This window comes from Ornithorhynchus anatinus, chromosome 1 (assembly GCF_004115215.2).
Source record: "Ornithorhynchus anatinus isolate Pmale09 chromosome 1, mOrnAna1.pri.v4, whole genome shotgun sequence".
NCBI classification, from domain to species: domain Eukaryota; kingdom Metazoa; phylum Chordata; class Mammalia; order Monotremata; family Ornithorhynchidae; genus Ornithorhynchus; species Ornithorhynchus anatinus.
Window position 1 is genome coordinate 142761874 of NC_041728.1, and position 18688 is coordinate 142780561.

Here is an 18688-nt window from a genome sequence, read left to right on the forward strand (position 1 = left end):
TGCAAAGGCTGAAGGACCAAATATTGCAGTCTAGCCAGAGAATTCTGTGGTTTATCTCAGTGAATAACACTGTCATTTAAAGCAACAACTGGATCTCCCCTATGAAGGCCTACTGAACTCCTTATGGGTGGTAAACCTAAAAGCCAATTTTAGTAAATGTGCTTTAGGGCAAACTGTACCCTTGTATCTTGGTTACCTCTTGGATTCTAATCAATACACTCCCTTGCAAGCAAGGTAGAGATAATCAATCAGTGGTATTTATTGAGTGCTTATTGTGTGCAGAGCACTGTACTCTGCACTTGAGAGGGTAAATACAAAAAAGTTGATCGATATGATCCCTTCTCTCAGAGAACTTAAAGACGTGATCAAAACAGAGATACTCTACAAACAGAGTTTGAGCCTTCTTAAGGTTAACATTTTACAACAAAGAGGTCATTCCCTGCTCCAAAATCCACCTCCTCTAGGAAAATCTCCCTGATTAGTTTTAAATTAAAATTAATTTTGTTTCCCCTAGGTTACATCATCCCAACTATCACCTTATTATTTGCACCCTCATCAGCTTCCTGCTGTTTCCTTTTTACATATCAACTTCTGAACTAATTGATGTATCTATACTATTCAATAATTTCTTTTTCCTATCTGTAAATTTTTATGTGTCCATTTTCCTCAATAGAATATAATCTCTTTATGGAGAGGGATCATTTTCCCCTACATCTATTGTATCTTCCAAGTGTTGAGTGCAGTGTTCTGCACACAGTAGGTGTCCAATAAAGGGTAGGTGTTTTGGAAGTCTAGAGCGAAGTGCCCCACATTTCTTGGGAGGGGGGAGATTCACATCTCTTTTATTGAGGAACTTTCATTGGGCTCCCTGCGTTCTAGACCCACTGTTCTCCTCCTCTCCATCACTGTAGGCCTGGAGACAGAACTAGGAGTCCTGTTCAATCTGGGGAGGGGGAGAGAGAGTGAATATGACTCAGCTTAGATCTTCTTCCAGTTGCATCCTAATTGCCCTCCCCCTGCCCCATCCCTCCCACTCCCCCCCCTTCTGAAATTGCTAATTTTACTAAAGTAAGAGCATGAAACCAGTAGCTGGGAGATCTGGGAAACAGTGACAGATATCCCTTCTACCAAAGAAGCTGCCTGGTCTAGTGGATAAAGCATGGGTCTGGGAGTCAGAAAGAACTGGGTTCTAATTCTAGCTTCATCACTTGACTGCTGTGTGACCTTAGGCAAGTCACTTAACTTCTCTTTGCCTCAGTTACCTCATCTGTAAAATGGGGATTAAGACTGTCAGCCCCATGTGGGACAGGGACTACGTCCAAACTGATTAGCTTGTATCTACCCCAGCATTTAAAACAGTGCTTAACATATAGTAAGTGCTTAATAATAATAATAATAATAATAATGTTGGTATTTGTTAAGCACTTACTATGTGCAGAGCACTGTTCTAAGCGCTAGGGTAGATACAGGGTAATCAGGTTGTCCCACTTGAGGCTCACAGTTAATCCCCATTTTACAGATGAGGTAACTGAGGCACAGAGAAGTTAAGTGACTTCCCTGCAGTCAAACAGCTGACGAGTGGCAGGGCCGGGATTTGAACCCATGACCTCTGACTCCCAAGCCCAGGCTCTTTCCACTGATCCACGCTGCTTATTATTATTCTGCTTTTGGCACAGATGGGGATCCTAGGCTCCTCAGAAGTTGTGCCACTGCAGCACAAGTGGAAGCACATGTGATTTGCTTCAAATACCCTCTTGGTCCCTTCCAAACCTCCCCACCCCCGTCCCCACCACCTCCAGAATTACTGGGGAGGAGAACTCATCAGGAAAATCTTACCATCAATCAGTTAGTTCATGGTGAGCACTCATCAGACAGATTTTCCCACCAATCAGACTCTGCCTGGGGGGACCAATCAGAGGAGGGGGCAGGAGTGGCATATCATAAATCAATGTTTCACTTGGAAAAAGCTGAACAACAAAGGTTTCCCAGAAGACTTTCATATGTCTTGGGAGTTGTAGATTAGCAAGCCACAAATCTATCATGTGTCCCTTAGCTATTACCCACTAATGATTAGCAGGAATGTACAATGTAACCATTTTATTTAACTAATCCTTTTAGAGTTCCTAATCCAGGTCCCCAGTTTAGATGCTATAGTTTCAACAGTGTCACAAAGTCAAAGGAGAGTTAAACACACCACGATGTTCAGTTGTGGGAAAGCCCTCAGATTTTCATTTTGAGATTGCCTAAGATGGACGTTATAAGAAGCACTCTAAAGTAATTTATAGGTTGAACTTTCCAGACTAACAGATCATTGAGAAATTAAAACAGATGTTTTATTACTGTTGGCATTTTTCCCCAGTTGCTCTTCAGTGGTTATTTAGAACTTGCAACCTCCAAAGCAAAATTTTGAAGTAGGGAATTGTGTTGTGCCTGTTATACCTGATACGTTAAGTATGGAATGGTGACTTTGTTATAATAGATGAAAATTTCAAAACTTACAAGAGGTTCCAATTATTATTTATTGCAGAGATTTCTCCATACTGAAAGGATTGTAAAGTGGTTTGCGTCACTCTGACTCTGCTGAAACAGATCGTGCTATACATCTCTCATGCATCCTAATGATTTTTGGGTTTTGTTCTGCAAGGTAGCTTTGAAATCATTGAAAGTACATTAGGGTGGCTACAATGTGGAGACTAGTCAACTATTATTGTGAACTTACCTGTGACAGAAGCTTTATTGAGGTTGTTGGTATTTGTTAAGTGCTTACTATGTGCAGAGTACTGTTCTAAGCACTGGGGTAGATACAGGGTCATCAGGTTGTCCCACGTGAGGCTCACAGTCTTAATCCCCATTTTAGAGATGAGGTAACTGAGGCACAGAGAAGTTAAGTGACTTGCCCACAGTCACACAGCTGACAAGTGGCAGAGCCGGGATTTGAGCTCATGACCTCTGACTCCCAAGCCCATGCTCTTTCCATTGAGCCACAAGTAAAATGACTCTACTCATTTTTCTGAGATCAAAAGCTTGTGGATTTGGAGTCTGATTTCCAATGAGGACTGCATGAAGAGACAAATAGGCCCAAGCACTTTCTGGTTATTTGTTCCACTGAAGGAACTAATCAAGTCATTCACATAACACACCAAATGTATTAAGAGGAGCTTCTTCTTTCTTAAATCATTAATGATGCTTTTTTTGGTCACAAATTGCATAGCTGTCCCCCTATTTGTTGTATTTATTAAGCCCTCACCATGTATAAAGCACTGTTCTGCACACTATATAATAAAAGCAGCAGACTGGACAGAGTCTCTGTCCCTTATAGGGACCAAAGTCCAGGAAGGAAGGAAAACAGGTATTTTAGCCCTGTTTTTCAGATGAGGAAATTGAGGCACAGAAAAATTAAGTACTTGTCCAAGGTCACATAGCAGGAAAATAGCAGAACTGGGATTATAACCTAGGTCTCCTGACTCCCACGCCTATGCTCCCTCCATTGCTTTGTGAGATTCTTTGCTGACTTTCGCAGCTGATAGAAATGAATAACAAAAATTGAAAATGGACCTTGTGAAGGAACCAAAGATGACAGAGATTTTCAAAACAGCGCCTAAAAAAAGCACGTGGATTCCAACACCAATTGGAAAAAATTTCCACCTTGTCCAATGACTGGTATTCAGAAGTCACCTTTATGTGAAGCTTCATTAGCTATCTATTTTGGAATGGTTTCTATAGTAATGTTAAACTTGCTTGGTAGTTAGGAATATTATTTATATGAGTTTCTTCTCTACTCTTGCCTTTAGGGCTCTGGACTTTAAAAGGACATTCCAGTTCTCAGTCTAGACCCTTAGAAGGCTGAGGATATGCTTAGCTGTGTCCTAGCAATGCCAGACAATAAGCGTTGGGATGCAGGGAGCTTTTTTGTCCTTGAATCGGAAGACCCACTCAATTCAATGATGTCTCACTTGGACATTAGGAATCTTACCAGGTTGCTTAGAGAAGCCTTGTGGCCTAATGGAGAGCGTGGGCCTGAAGGTCAGAAGGACCTAGGTTCTATTCTCCCCCCATCACATGTCTGTTATGTGACCTTGGGCAAGTCACTTCACTTCTCTGGGCCTCAGTTACCTCATCTGTAAAATGAGGATTAAGAGCATGAGCCCCATTTGGGGCAGGGACTGTGTCCAACCTGATTAACTTTTATCTACCCCACTGCTTAGAACAGTGCTTGGCACATAGTAAGCACTTAACAAGTATCATTATTATTATTATTTTTACCAATCCAATTACATTTTCTATCAAACAGTTGCCAGATATCACATGTTAATTATTTACCTATTTCACTGCCAAATGCTATTTACTCAGAAATGAATATCAGAAAGAAAGCCCTAATCATTCTGTAGTCGAGTGATGTGAGTCCTACCTTTACATAGGATCTCAGGGAGAGTGAGGCCACACTATAGCCAATCAATCAATGGTATTTATTGGGCACTATGTGCAGAATATGATACTAAGCACTTGGAAGAGCACAGTATGACAGAATTGGTAGACACAGCTGGTGCCCCAAATTCTAAAACAGAAATTGGAAATCATCTCTCACCACTGGCTTTTCAGTAGTCTGGAAATTCCCTTCCTCCCCATAGCCACATAGCATTTAAATACCTATCCTTACACTCTACTATTTCCCCTATCTGTAATTTATTTTGATGTCTATCTAAATCTCTAAATGATAACCTCCTTGTGAGCAGGGAACATGTCTGCCACACCCCAACCCTCCCCACTTGTGATCATAGTAGCAGAGCTCTTAATATCCCTCATCAAGTCTTCCCCAGTGAATGATCAAAACTGTGACTCAATCAATCAATCAATGGTGTTTACTGAGTTCTAACTCTTATACTGTACAAAGAACCTAGGAAAATACAGTGCAACAGATTTGGCAGTCATGTTCCCTGATCACACGGAGGTTACAGTCTAGAAGGGGAGATAAACATTAAAATAAATTACAGACTGAGAAAGTAGACAAATATAACGATAGGTACATAAGTACTGTAGGGTTGTGGGGAAATATCAATGGGGTTGATCTAGTTCTATCAATCTAGAACTCCTGGATTATAAACTCCATCAATGAGATCATGTCTACACACCCTATTGTACTCCCCCAAGTGCTTAGTAAAGTGCTCTACCCAAAATAAGAGCTAAATACATATCACTGATTATTTTATCTTATCAAGCCTTCTGCTGTCTCTTCCATTTACATATTTATTTTTGCCTGATCCTCAGGACTCGCATGTGCATATATGTAGTCAACTGAAGCTTGAATTTCATTTTTCTGATTCCACTGCTGGTAAATACTATCTGTCTCCTCACTAAAGTTCAAACACTGTGTAGGCTGGAAACATCTAATGTGCTTCTACTGTACTTCCCAAACACTTAGCACTTGGCTTTAAAGCCCGCCCTCAGTCACCTTGTTCCCTCCTTTCACCTCGCTACTCTCTTACTACAATCAGCCTGCACACTTCACTCCTCTAATGCAATCCTTCTCACTGTACCTCAATCTGGTCTACCTCGCTGCCTACCTCTTGCCCAAATCCTGTCACTGGCCTGGAACACCCTCCCTCCTCATATCTGCAAATCTCACATCTTTCCCAATCAAACCCTTACTGAAGGCATATCTCCTCTAAGAGAACTTTCCTGACTAAGCTCTCTTTTCCTCTTGTCCCATTCCCTTCTGTATCGGCATGACTTGGTCCTTTTATTCATCCCCCCTCCCAGCCCAACAGCACTTTACACATATTTGTAATTGATATTAATATCCGTCTCACTCTCTAAACTGTAGGCTTGTTGTGGACAGGGAATACATCTCTTTATTGTTATACTGTATTCTCCCAAGTGCTTACTACTGTGCTCTATACACAGTATGCACTCAATAAATATGACTGACTAATGGACTGACAATATAGTGCTTGGCTTTATGAAGAAACTAGTTAAAATCACTAATTCCTAGATCCCACGTAAGCAGAATGTGAGAGACTCACTGATATCTGAGACACGAGGGAAAGGAAAAGGAAAACTTCTACAAGATTCCAGAAACCAACTTTCTGGAAGCAGGACTGGCTAATTAGACACAAGATGAGTTTCTTGTCATATGCAGGTGCGAATCTGAAAAGTAGAATGATGGATCCAATACCATACCACAGTCTACCTTAACTTCTGGCCCAGCCTCCTTGCTGACCTCCCTGCCTCCTGTCTCTTCCAACTACAGCCCACATTTCACTTTTCTTCCTGTATCATTGTTCTAAAGAATGCACATCTCCCCACTCCTCAGAATCCACCAATGTTGGCCCGTCCACATTTACATCAAGCAGAATCTCCTTACTATCATCTTTAAGGCACTCAATCAGGTCTCCCACTCCTACCTTACCTCGCTGATATACTATAATCCAGTCTGAACAATTCCCTCCTCTCCAGTCTACTCATTGTACTGAAATCTCATCTATCTCGACCCCTTGCCCACATCCTTCCCCTGGCTTAGAAATCCCCACCTTTATATCCCTAAGACCACCAGTCTTCCCACCTTCCAAGTCCTCCTAAAATCACATTTCCTCCAAGAGATCTTCCCTAAATACGCTGTTCTGTCAAGCCTTTGCACTTGTGTCTGTACTCCCTAAATACTCGATACCCACCCCCCCTTCAGCCCCACAGCACTTATGTATATATCCTTACACTCTGCTATTTGCCCCAGCTTTAATTTATTTAAACACCTCTCTCCCTCTACTCTGTAAGCTCCTTGCGAGCAGGGATCATGTCTACCAACCATTTTACATTTTACTCTCCCAAGTGCTTCAAACAATGCTCTGCACACAATAGTTGCTCAATAAATACCATTGATTGCTTGATAAGTGCATTGGCTTTTCATACCCCATCTCTCTTTACTGGTATTTTGGTAGAGATTGTTTCTTTTAATACCTCTTTGTTCAGATAAGATTGTCCATGAAAACTGCACAGTTATGTAAGTATTCTCAATATCTGAGCACTTCTAAGGAGAACAGATGAGAGAAATATCACTTATTCCATTTAAATAGCAATGACATTCCAGTTATAGAATTATCATCTGGCAACACTGGACCATTTGTTTTCATGAAACTCATCTTAAATGGAAACAAAAGGGATGTTTTTTCTGAAAGAAAGGGGGAAAAGTGTAATGATGGGTTTAGCATACATTTATATTTATATATATGGGGATTATTGTTTCTGGTATCAAATCATCACCTTGAAAAATGCTAATAAATTGAAATAGCTGCTCTGAGCCTTGGAATTTCAAAACACCAATGCAAGTCAGTTTATTTGAATGAATTGTGGTAATATAAACAGCTGCAAATGCTTCTTTTCTGCCCTAGATATCTGTCATGCTCAGCTCCTAAAGGCAATCTGTAAAAATCAAGGCATGAAGTGTCAAGTGTTCTCACTTTACTCTGTAAGCCTTGTCACTAATGAGAGCTTTGGTTGGGCTGAAAAGGCCTAGAAATCTAGGAAAATATGGAAACAACAAAGTTAAAGTGATAAACTCTCAATCTAAAGTGACATTTCCTGTGTTTCGTCTATGCTCTGTGACACCACAATTCGGGATGCTTGCCATCGGAAAGAAAAAGAGGCTGAAAAATAAATGCCCAATTTGAAAATGTCTAGTCGGTATCATTTATTTTTAATACTAAATGTGACATAGTTTAATGTTCTATTGATCACATTAAACTGCAAGGGCGATGTAGATACAGTTTCAATTGAATTCTTAGATGAAAAATGAGCTGCTTGTCACAGAATTTCCCGGTAATCGTCTAACATTCTGACAGACACTGCCCAGTTTCAGTGTCAATAGCCGGAACCTCATTAATATCAGGCTTGGGATGACATTCTTTCTAAGTAGGAGATGCTCTCGCATGCAGGACAAAAGCAGGAGACAAATCCCAGGCCTCCAAGAGGAGTGAGGTGAATTCCTCTTTACTTTGGAGAAACACAATCTATGTCCCCTCCCCCACGCAGGGTACATAGCTCTCTTTTGGAGATGTTAAATTCTTTTTGCATGAAGTCATAATGGCCTGTTGCCTGGCTGCACAGTGTGTTGAGGGAAGGCGTTTTATGTGGGAAAACTTGCTGATATAAAGTGACTAGGCTCCTGGGTAAGCATCTTGTATTCTATTAATGCTGTCTGTCCTATGACATTATTGCCGACTTGGTGGATTCTGTGATGGGAGACGCTGCCTGCTCAGAGACACCAAAACTGGGGAGTGAGCTCCAGTGTGGTCTAGGGGAACAGCATGATCTAGTGGAAAGAACAAAGTCCTGGGAGTCAGAAGGTCCTGGATTCTAAGTCCCACTCTGCCACATGTCTTTTGTGCAACCTTGGGCAAGTCACTTCACTTCTTTGGGCCTCAGTTACCTCATCTGTAAAAGGGGGGTTAAGACTGAGCTCCATGTGGAACAGGGACGATGTCCAACCTGATTACCTTGTATCCACTCAAGTGCTTAGAACAGTGGTTGGCACATAGTAAGTGCTTAACAAATACCAGAATTATTATTATTATCATCATTATTATAGAGTCTCATCAGATAGCTGTAAGAGTGCCTCATTCTACTTACATAATCATTTTTCTCCATTTCTTCTATAAAGATCTCAAGGAACCCCAAGACTTTCAGTTGGAAAGGAAGTTTCTTAATAGTATTTGGCCACATTTTCCTTTGAAAAATGTGTCCCACTGTTCTTTCTGGAAGGTCTTTTGTCAGGTTTAAAGACATGAAATTCCTCTCTTCATCTACGTAAACATTCCCATGTACAGCGAACTACTGCAGTAGAGCTTTTCACTGAACACTCAGTACATCTATAACATGTTTTCACTATGTGTTCGGGCTAAAGTATTGTTAAAGAATTAAGAAAAGTTCACCAAAAAATGTAAAATGTAAGCTCGCTGTGGGCAAGTAATGTGTCTGTTTATTGTTATAGTGTACTCTCCCAAGTGCTTAATACAGTGCTCTGCGCACGGGATTGAATGAATGAATGGATACAGCATTCTGGTGTATCTGAAGAAACATTTTATGTGCATGTTTGTAGTCTCAGGATGGTGAATATTGCAGTGATTTTTTCTTAATCAGTTAATGGTATTATTGAGTGTTTACTGTTTGCAAAGCACCTACTATGGGTTTGGGAGAATACAAAAGATTTACAGAGTTGGTAGACAAGGAGCTTACACTGGACAATATTTTAATGTGAGGTTTTGCAAGAATGCAACTCCTGCATTATAGGAGAACTGTATGTATTGTGGAGTTGGCATAAACACACACCCACACACACACACACACACACACACACACACACACACACACACAGACCTACACATACACTATAACTCTCTGGCATTGTACTCTCCCAAGTGCTTAGGACAGTGTTCTGCACACAGGAAGTTCTCAATAAATGTAATTAATTGATAGATGGGGGTAAGAATAAAAACCAAAAGAGTGCGTAGTGGATAGAACATGGGTCTGGGAGTCAGAAGGTCATGGGTTGTATTCTCAGTTCTGCCACTTGTCTATTGTATGACCTTGGGCAAGTCATTTCACTTCCTCTTGGCCTCATCTGTAAAATAGGGATTGAGACTGTGAGCCCCACATGATACAGGGAATGTGTCCAAATTGATTTGCTTTTATCCAGTCCAGTGCATAGTTCAGTGCTCGGCACATAGTAGGTGCTTAACAAATGCCATCATTATTTTTATGATGTGGGTGGCCAGGGCTGGCAGGGTAGTCGATAAGGCCCTGGGAATCAAATGCAAGTTGTTTCAAGGGAGATGCAGGACCTCGCATAGCCCAGCAGCCAGTCACCTCTGCTACCCTGCCTCTTCCTCCCTGCAGATGCCATCTGTTTGGGTGACAGGCGTCCTAGGAGAAACAACTGTAAGCTTGTTGTGGGCAGGGAATGTGTATGTTTATTGTTATAATTGTACTCTCCCAAGTGCTTAGTAAAGAGTTCTGCACACAGTAAGTGCTTAATAAATTGTTGTTATTTATTAATATTATTTATTGAGTACTTACTGTATACCAATTGCTTGGGAAAGTATAATATAACATCAAACATATTCCTGGCTCATAGTGAGTTCATAGTCTAGTGGGGGAGACAGACATTAATATAAATAAATAGAAAGATAAATAAATATAAAAATTAAATAAATATAAATAAATATAATTACAGGTATATATACATATATATGTCATGGGAAAGGGAGAGAGGATGAATGAAGGAGCAGATATGAGTGGCGCAGAAGGGAGTGGGAGAAGAGGAGAGCAGAGAGTCAGCGAAGGCTTCCTGGAGGAGATGTGCTTTAATAAGACTTTGAAGGTAGGGAAAGTGGTTGTCTGTCGGATATGAAAAGGGAGGGCATTCCGGGCCAGAGACAGGAGGGGGTAAGAGGTTGGTGGTGAAATAAATGAGTTCGAGGTACGTTGAGCAGGTTGTTAGAGGTTGTCTGGCTTGTAGTAGGAAATCAGAGAGATAAGGTAAGAAGGGGCAAGGTGATAGAGTGCTTTAAAGCCAATGGTAAGGAGGTTTTGTTTGATATGGAGGTAGGTGGGCAGCCACTGGAGGCTCTTGAGCAGTGGGAAAACAGGACTGGATGTTTTTGAATAAAACTGATCTGGATAGCAGAGTGATGTTTAGGGTAGAGTGGGGAGAGATGGTGGAAGTGAGATAATTAAGGAGACTGATGAAGTAATCAAGGCAGGTAGGATAAATACTTGGATTAATGTGATAGTCTGGATGGAAAGGAAAGGGTGAATTTTAGGTATGCTGTGAAGGTTGAACCAACAGTATTTGGTGACAGCTTTAATATGTGGTTTGAATTAGAGAGTTAAACTGAGGATAATGCCAAGGTTATGAGCTTGTGAGACAGGGAGGATGGTGGTGCTGTCTACAATGATGGGAAAGTCAGGGGGAGGACAGGGGATTTGAGTGGGAGTATGAGGAATTCTGTTTTGGACACTGTTAACTTTGAGATGTCAATAGGACATCCAGGTAGAGATGTCCTGAAGGAAGGAGGAAAAGTGAGACTGCAGAGAAGGAGAGAGATCAGGGCTGGAGATGGAGATTTGGGAATCATCTGCAAAGAGACCATAGTTGTAGCTTTGGGAGGGAGTGAGTTCTCCAAGGGAATGGATGTAGACAGAGAATAGAAGGCGATCCAGAACTGATCCTTGAGGGACTCCCTCTGTTAGGGGGTGGGCGGCAGGGGAGGAGCCTGCAAAAGAGACTGAGGAGTGTCATTCATTCAATCATATTTATATAGCACTTACTGAGTACAGAGCACTGTACTAAGTGTTTGGAAGAATATAATACAATGATAGACATATTCCCTGCCTACAATGAGCTTATAGTCTAGAGGGGGAGAGACAGACATCAATACAAATAAATGAAATTACAGATATGTATATAAGTGCTGTGGGGCTGGGAGGGAGGAAGAGGAAAGGGAGCAAGTCAAGGAGATGCAGAAGGGAGTGGGAGAAGAGTAAAGGTGGGAGATTCTGGGAAGGTGTCTTGGAGGAATTGTGCCTTCATTAAGACTTTGAAGGGAGGGAGAGTAATTGTCAGATTTCAGGAGGGAGGGCATTCCAGGCCAGAGGCAGATTATAGACTAGGGGGTCAGTGGTGAGATAGGGGAGATCAAGGCACAATGAGAAGGTTAGCACTAGAGCAGAGAAGTGTGTGGGCTGAGTTGTAGAAGGAGAGAAGTGAGAAGTGAGATAGGAGGAAGCAAGGTGATGGAGAGCTTTAAAGCCAGTGGTGAGGAGTCTTTGTTTTATGTGGAAGTGGTTGGGTATCCACTGGAGTTTTTTGAAGAGAGGAGTGACATATCCTTAACATTTCTGTAGAAAAATGATCCGGGCAACTGAGTGAAGTATAGACTGGAGTGGGGAGAGACAGATGTCTGGGAGGTCAGCAAGGAGGCTGATGCAGTAATCCAGGCAGGATAGAATTAGTGTCCACAGAGATAGGAGGAGAACCAGCAGAGGACAGAGAAGCCAAGGCTGGATAACATTTCCATAAGGGGTCTTTAAAAAAAACAGCTGACAGGTTGAGGAAGGTTAATATAGAGTAGAAACCATTGGATTTGGGAAGGAGGACATTGATGATCTTTGAGAAGGCAGTTTCTGTGTAGTGAAGAGGTCAGAAGCCAGAAGTAGTTGGAGAAGAGGAAGCGGAGAATGCAGATGTAGAAAATTCACTCAAGATGTTTGGACAGGAATGGTAGGAAGGAGATGGTGTGATAACTGGAGAGAACCTTGAGGTTAAGGGAAGGTTTTTTTAGAATAGGGAAAACATGTTTGAAGGCAGTGGGGAAAAAGCCTTTGGAGAGTGGACCGTTGCAGATGGTGGTCAGGGAGGGAAGAAGAGAGGGGGAAGCTTTTCCCTTTCTTCTCCTCCAGTGGCTCTCATTTCCTCTTCTCCCATCCCTTCTGTTTCACCCTTGAACTTGCATTTGTACCCTTTATTCACCCCTCCCTGAGCCCAAGAGCACTTATGTACAACAGTCCTCTCCCAAGGCCTTAGTTCAGTGATCTTCATGCAGTAAGTGCTCAATAAATACATTTAATTGATTGCCTAAGGTCACCCAGCAAGCATGTGTCCAGGATTAGAACCCAGGTTCTCCAGCTCTCAGGTCCTTGCTCTTTCCACTGGATTCTTAATTCTGACATAGTAAGGAAAGGAAGGCCCTGGTGATGCCTACAAAAGTTTATGTTTTTCTTTTCCAGTTCCTAAGGTGATGGGGGTGGGAGGGGAGAGGGAAAGAATTGGGTTAAAATAAGCAATTGGCAGACGTGCATCTAAGAGTTCACCTAGTCTATTGCCATTCCTCAACCAGTGCATTAAATGGTTATTTACTGAGCACTCTGTTCTGAGCACTGCACCGAGTGTTTGGAAAGTTACAAGGAATGGATCTGTTCTCACTCTGGAAGAACTTGCAGTCTGTGTGGGGCAGGCAGATGCAGAGAGTGATTCAATATTTCAGATTTAAATTTGACAGTCAACCCTAAAATAGGTCCTTGCCAGGCCCTTTCTAGGATCAGAGTTGCATGGCAGAAGGTAGCCATTTTTATATTTTTAAATACAGAATCTCATTCCCTGGTAGCTTCAGCACTAACTCAGGCTTTACTCTTAAAATCCCCCCAGTTGAAGCTCAGAAAGCTCAATTCTATCTCCTTTATCTGGGAATTTCTCCTAGTCATGGGCCCTAGGGGCACAAGAAAAACACTCTTCCTAGCCCTTTACCTAGATTCCTCCCTCTGGCCTACTTGAAAGAGCATGGCCCTGGGAGTCAGAGAACCTGGGTTCCCATCCTAATTCCACTACTTGTCTGCTGTGTGACCTTAGACATGTCACTTAACTTCTCTGTGAACCCTGTGTCAGACACGAACTGAGGCCAACCTGATGATCTGGTTTCTATCCCTGTGCTTAAAACAATGCCTGACACATAGTAAGCACTTAACAAATACCATTATAAAAATACAAAAATAAAAAACTTTCTCAAGGAACAAATGAGCTTCCCTTTTGCCAGCTGTCAATAAAGCAACTTCTTACATGGTTTCAAAACTGGCATGCAACAACTATAGTTGGCATTGGACACCATCAAATTCAACAATCAATCAGTGGTATTTATTCAGCACCTACTCGGCGCAGAGCACTGTATGAAGTCCTTGTATCTCTTTACAATGGCACCCCCCAAACTCCCACCAAGGCATGATCACATCCCCTTGGTGAACAGGATGGTGGATCCACTCTTGTTAGATGTGCTCTCCGGTGGGGATGATAAGGATGGAGAGGAGGTTGGAAGAGAAGATTCTTCATCATCTTGTAAACCCACAACTGTCATTCAGCAAGAGTTTCTCAGACCATGTCTCCTTCCTCAGTCAATTAATTTGCCATTCAATAGTAGTGATTGAGCTTAATGTGGGAAGAGCTATGTACTAAGCACTTGAGGAGGGTAATGCACAGGAATGATCCTGCACTCAGGGACTTTATAATCTAGTGGAGACAGATATGTGCCTGTTGATATATTGTGCTCTCTCCCATGTGCTTAGTATAGTGCTCTGCACACAGGAAGCACCCAATAAATATGATTAACTGATTGACTGATCTCAGTATATTTCAGATAGGAAATGAAACAGAGTTTGGTCAGGGGCTTTGTCTGATCTAATTATGTTGAATCTACCCCAGTGCTTAGTACAGTGGTTGGCACATAGTAAGACTCAAAAAATACCATAATTTTTATTATTGTTATTATAATTAAGAGAGACAATCTCTGCCCACACCGGGCTTACAGTCTAGAAAGGGGGAGACAGACATCAAAACAAGTAAATTGGCATCAATATAAATATCTATAGAATTATAGATATGAACATATATATACAAATGCTGTGGGGCGGTGAGAGGAGATAGAGCAAAGGGAGTGGGTAGGGGCAACGCAGAGGTGAGGGAGAGTTGGGGAAAAGAGGGATTTAAGTGTGGGAAGGCCTCTTGGAGAAGCCCAGAGGGCGGAGCTTCTGTTCCAGGCCAGAGCCTGGGCACATACCCAGTCTCTGAGTACTCAGAAGTCTCCCAACGTCAAATAGGCCTGGGTTTGAATCCCATCTTCCCCACTTGTCTGTGGTGTCACCTTGGGCAAGTCCCTTTGCTTCAAAGCCTTCAGTAGGGCTTTGAAGGGGGGAAGTGTGATTGTTGGTGGATTTGAGGAGGGAGAGTGTTCCAGGCCAGGGGTACAATGTGGGCCAGGGGTTGAAGGTGGGACAGGTGAGAACAAGGCATAAGCAGGTTAGCAGCACCAGAGGAGTGGAGCGTGTCGACTGGGATGTGAAGGCGAGAAGGGAGGTAAGGTAAGAAAGGGCAAGGTGATGGAGAGCTTCGAAGCTAATAGTAAGGAGTTTTGTTTTTGTTTATTCCTTTTTTCTTTTTCCAAACTGGTATTTGTTAATAAGCCTGCCTTTTACAGATGAGGTAACTGAGGCCCAGAGAATTTGTCCATTCATTCATGCATTCATTCATTCATTCATTCCTTCATTCCTTCATCCTTCAATCGTCTTTATTGAACACTTACTGTGGACAAAGCACTGTACTCCTCCCAGAGGTGTGGGTGGGTCACTCCCCAACCCCCATGTGCTCCAAAAATAATCCACCCAAGGGTAGAGGGGTCGACGGTGCACATGGCCCCTTCCCAGCCTTCGGGGGGAGAGCCTGGAGGCCGGTATGGCGGGGGAAGCATGCTGATGGTTTGGCAGATAGGAAGGGGAGTGAAGAGGACAGGATGAGCCCCGAACTCACATTCCCCTGTTGCATAGGGCAGTTATCTCAAATAGTATGTGGCTCTTTTTGAAATAGTTCAATCAAAGCAGTAGGGTAGAGGGAAAAGAGCATGGGCCTGAGAATCAGAGAAACTGAGTTCTGATCCCAGCTCTGCTACTTGTCTGCTGTGTGACCTTGGACAAGTCATTAAACTACTCTGTGCCTCAGTCACTCATCTGTAAAATGGGGGTTACGACTGTGAGCTCCATGTGGGACATGGACTGTGTCCAATCTGATTAGTTAGTATCTACTCCAGAGCTTAGTAGAGTGCCCCGCACATAGTAAGTAATTTAACAAATACCATAAAAAAAAGACAAACCAAACCAAAGTGGAGAGATGAATTACTGAAAGATAAGATCACCTTAGCCCTTCATTTAGCCATATGTTTGAAGAAAGTAGGTAAAAAGGCTCTGAAACAGCTTCTAAAAATAAACCTTATCTCCTTCATTTGTTCTCTATGGTAGTTTTCCAAGAATCTGGAAGAAAAGAGGTTAAGTGATTCCACACAATTGTAAATTGGTTCTATCTTTAACTTCCACAAATGCATTTTTCCTAAGTATAAAACAGATGGCCACAAGAAGCCTGTCATTCCTGGAGAAATCATTGAGAAAAAGATTCAAGTCCAAATTAGGTAAAACAAAGAGTTTAGGTTAGCAGATCATTATTCAGAGTCTCATCCAAATTATCAGTAGGAAAGGGAAAATCAGAATCATGAAAATGTCCTTTATAAAGGGACCAAATGTGGATGTGTTTGTGTGGTGGATTTCCTTCTAATCACACATAAGGCTCTGAAATACATTTTAGTACAAGGACACATGAGAGACTATTTCTCTTTATTGTAAAGAATTTTCTAGAAGAGCAAAGAAAATAAGCCTGGGCAGACCAATTTTAACTTAGTTGATATAAATATGCATATATGGCAATTTTCCATACAAACTGTCTAATTAGTGGCTTCTATTAGCAATCACCTCATAATGAATCGGTCAAATGGCCATTTGCTGTGAGTGGTTTGTCCACCTACTCTCTCTCTCTCTCTCTCCCTCTCTTTCCTTTTTCTTCTGCCTAGGAGACAGCTGTAAATTTAAATGTTGGAACAGAAATAACAGCACTAGGCTGTTTCTGGGCTTCTAGTAAAGGTTCCTGCTTTACTGCCTAATTCATGGAGCAATGAAAAACCTCTGAAAAAATAGAACACACTATGTACCTTGTAAAAACAAGGTACATGATCAACAAAAAGATAGCTAGAAATGTCAGCATTAGTAGAGAGAATTCATTAATTAGTCAATCAGTCAATGGTTTTTACTTAGTACTTACTGTACTAAGTACTTGGGAGAATACAGTACAACAAAGTTGGTAGACATGTATACTGCTCACAAGAAGCTTACAGACTACAGGGTTATTAGATTGGACACAGTCTCTGTACCACATGACGCTCAAATAGGAGGGATGGCAGGTATTGAATTCCATTTTACAGATGAGGAAAGAGATGAGGCAGAGTGAAGTTAAGTGACTTGCCCAAGATCACGCTGCAGGAAAGTGGCAGAACCAGGATTAGAATTTTGGTCCTCTGACTCCCAAACTAGTGTTTGCTCCATCAGGTCACAGTGATTCCAATTTACCTTCCACTTAAAAATCTTTGATTCAGTTGAGTCCACCTTTTATCATGGCCTCTGCACAAATACATTCAGATCAGTTAATTAGTGGTATTTATTGAGTACTTACTTTGTGCTATCCACTGTATTAAGCACTTGTCCACAACAGTCTAGAGCTTCAGTATAGAGGGCCAAAATGATCAATAATAATTATCTGAAAGGCAAGGGGCATGAAAATCTGAAAATACATTGCATATCTCTTTTTTTCAAATCATCCCAGATTACTTGTGATTTTTATAAATCATTTTTCAATATTTCACCCCCCTCCTAGGAACTGTCATACTTTAGATCAAAAATTAGCATATGATGGTATTTGTCAAGGACTTTTATGTGCCAAGCACTGAACTAAGTACTGGAGTAGGTACAAATTAATCAGCTTTTAATCAGTCCCTGCCCCACATGGAGTTTACGGTGTAAACAGGAGAGAGAACAGGCATTTAATCCCCATTTTACAGATGAGAAAACTGAGGCACAGAGCAGTTAAGTGACATGGCCAAAGTCATACAGCAAGCAATTGGCAGAGCCAGGGTTACATTAAAAAACAATGGGCATTGGATACAATAGATTTGGGATACAAGTCCAAAAAACTCAATATTTATTTCAGAAAACCATTGTCCGTTTTTGTGAAACTGTCACAAATTAGGGTTAGTTTAAGAATAGTTCAGGTTTGGCCAACCCAGATAACTTTTAAGGAGTCTTTATATTAGATTTGATTCTTCCCTTCCAGCAGCGAGCCTGCCTGTCTGGGTTTGGAAGTGGGATGATTTTATTTCATCCCACTGTCCACATTCTCCCACTGCTTTTAAACAGACATAAGGAAAGTCCTAGCCCTGGGTGAAGATGGAATTGTAGCCAATCCCCAGGTAGCTGGGCTTGAGGGCCAAGGAGACAGAGGCAGAGAGATTATTTTGCCCAATCTCCATCATATTCAACCTCAATGTCCACTGAATCACATTTGTTCACAAGTGGTTCACTTCATCTGCCGGAGGAGAGAGAAGCATCGGTACACAATTTAAAATGGTACCATCTTTAAATGACCTTTAATCCATCAACAATAGTTTTTATTGAGCCCTTAGAGTGTACAGAGCATTGTTTTAACTTCAACTACCATCTCTATATCCTCTCAGGGTCACACCTGAAGAGTTTCCAGTACTCTACCAGTCTCAGCTACAGGAGGGAGAGTCAGGCAGAGGCATATCCATTCCATAACTACCTTGGCTTGTGGCTAATGAGTGGAAGGTGATCTGCTACACGTCAAAACTCACCTCTGCCGGGCAGCAGTGGCATGGGTGAGAATCAAGGCCAAAGACTCAAGTTTACTGCGTGGAAGGCGGCATTGGTAAACCACTTCCATATTTTTACTAAGAAAACTCTATGGATACACTACCAGAATGATTGCAGATGGAAGTGGGGTGTTTTGAGAGAGAGGTGTCCATGGCTTCGCTATGGGTCTGAGATAACTCAACAGCATAAGACAAGACCATCACTTTGTGGATAATTCCCAAATCTACATCTCCAGCCCTGGCCTCTTTCCTCTCCTGCAGTCTCACGTTTCCTTCTGACTTTAGGACATCTCTACCTGGATGTCCCACTGACACCTTAAACTAAACATGTCCAAATTTAACTCCCTATCTTCCCACCCAGACCTTGTCCTTCTGTCTTTCCCATCACTGTA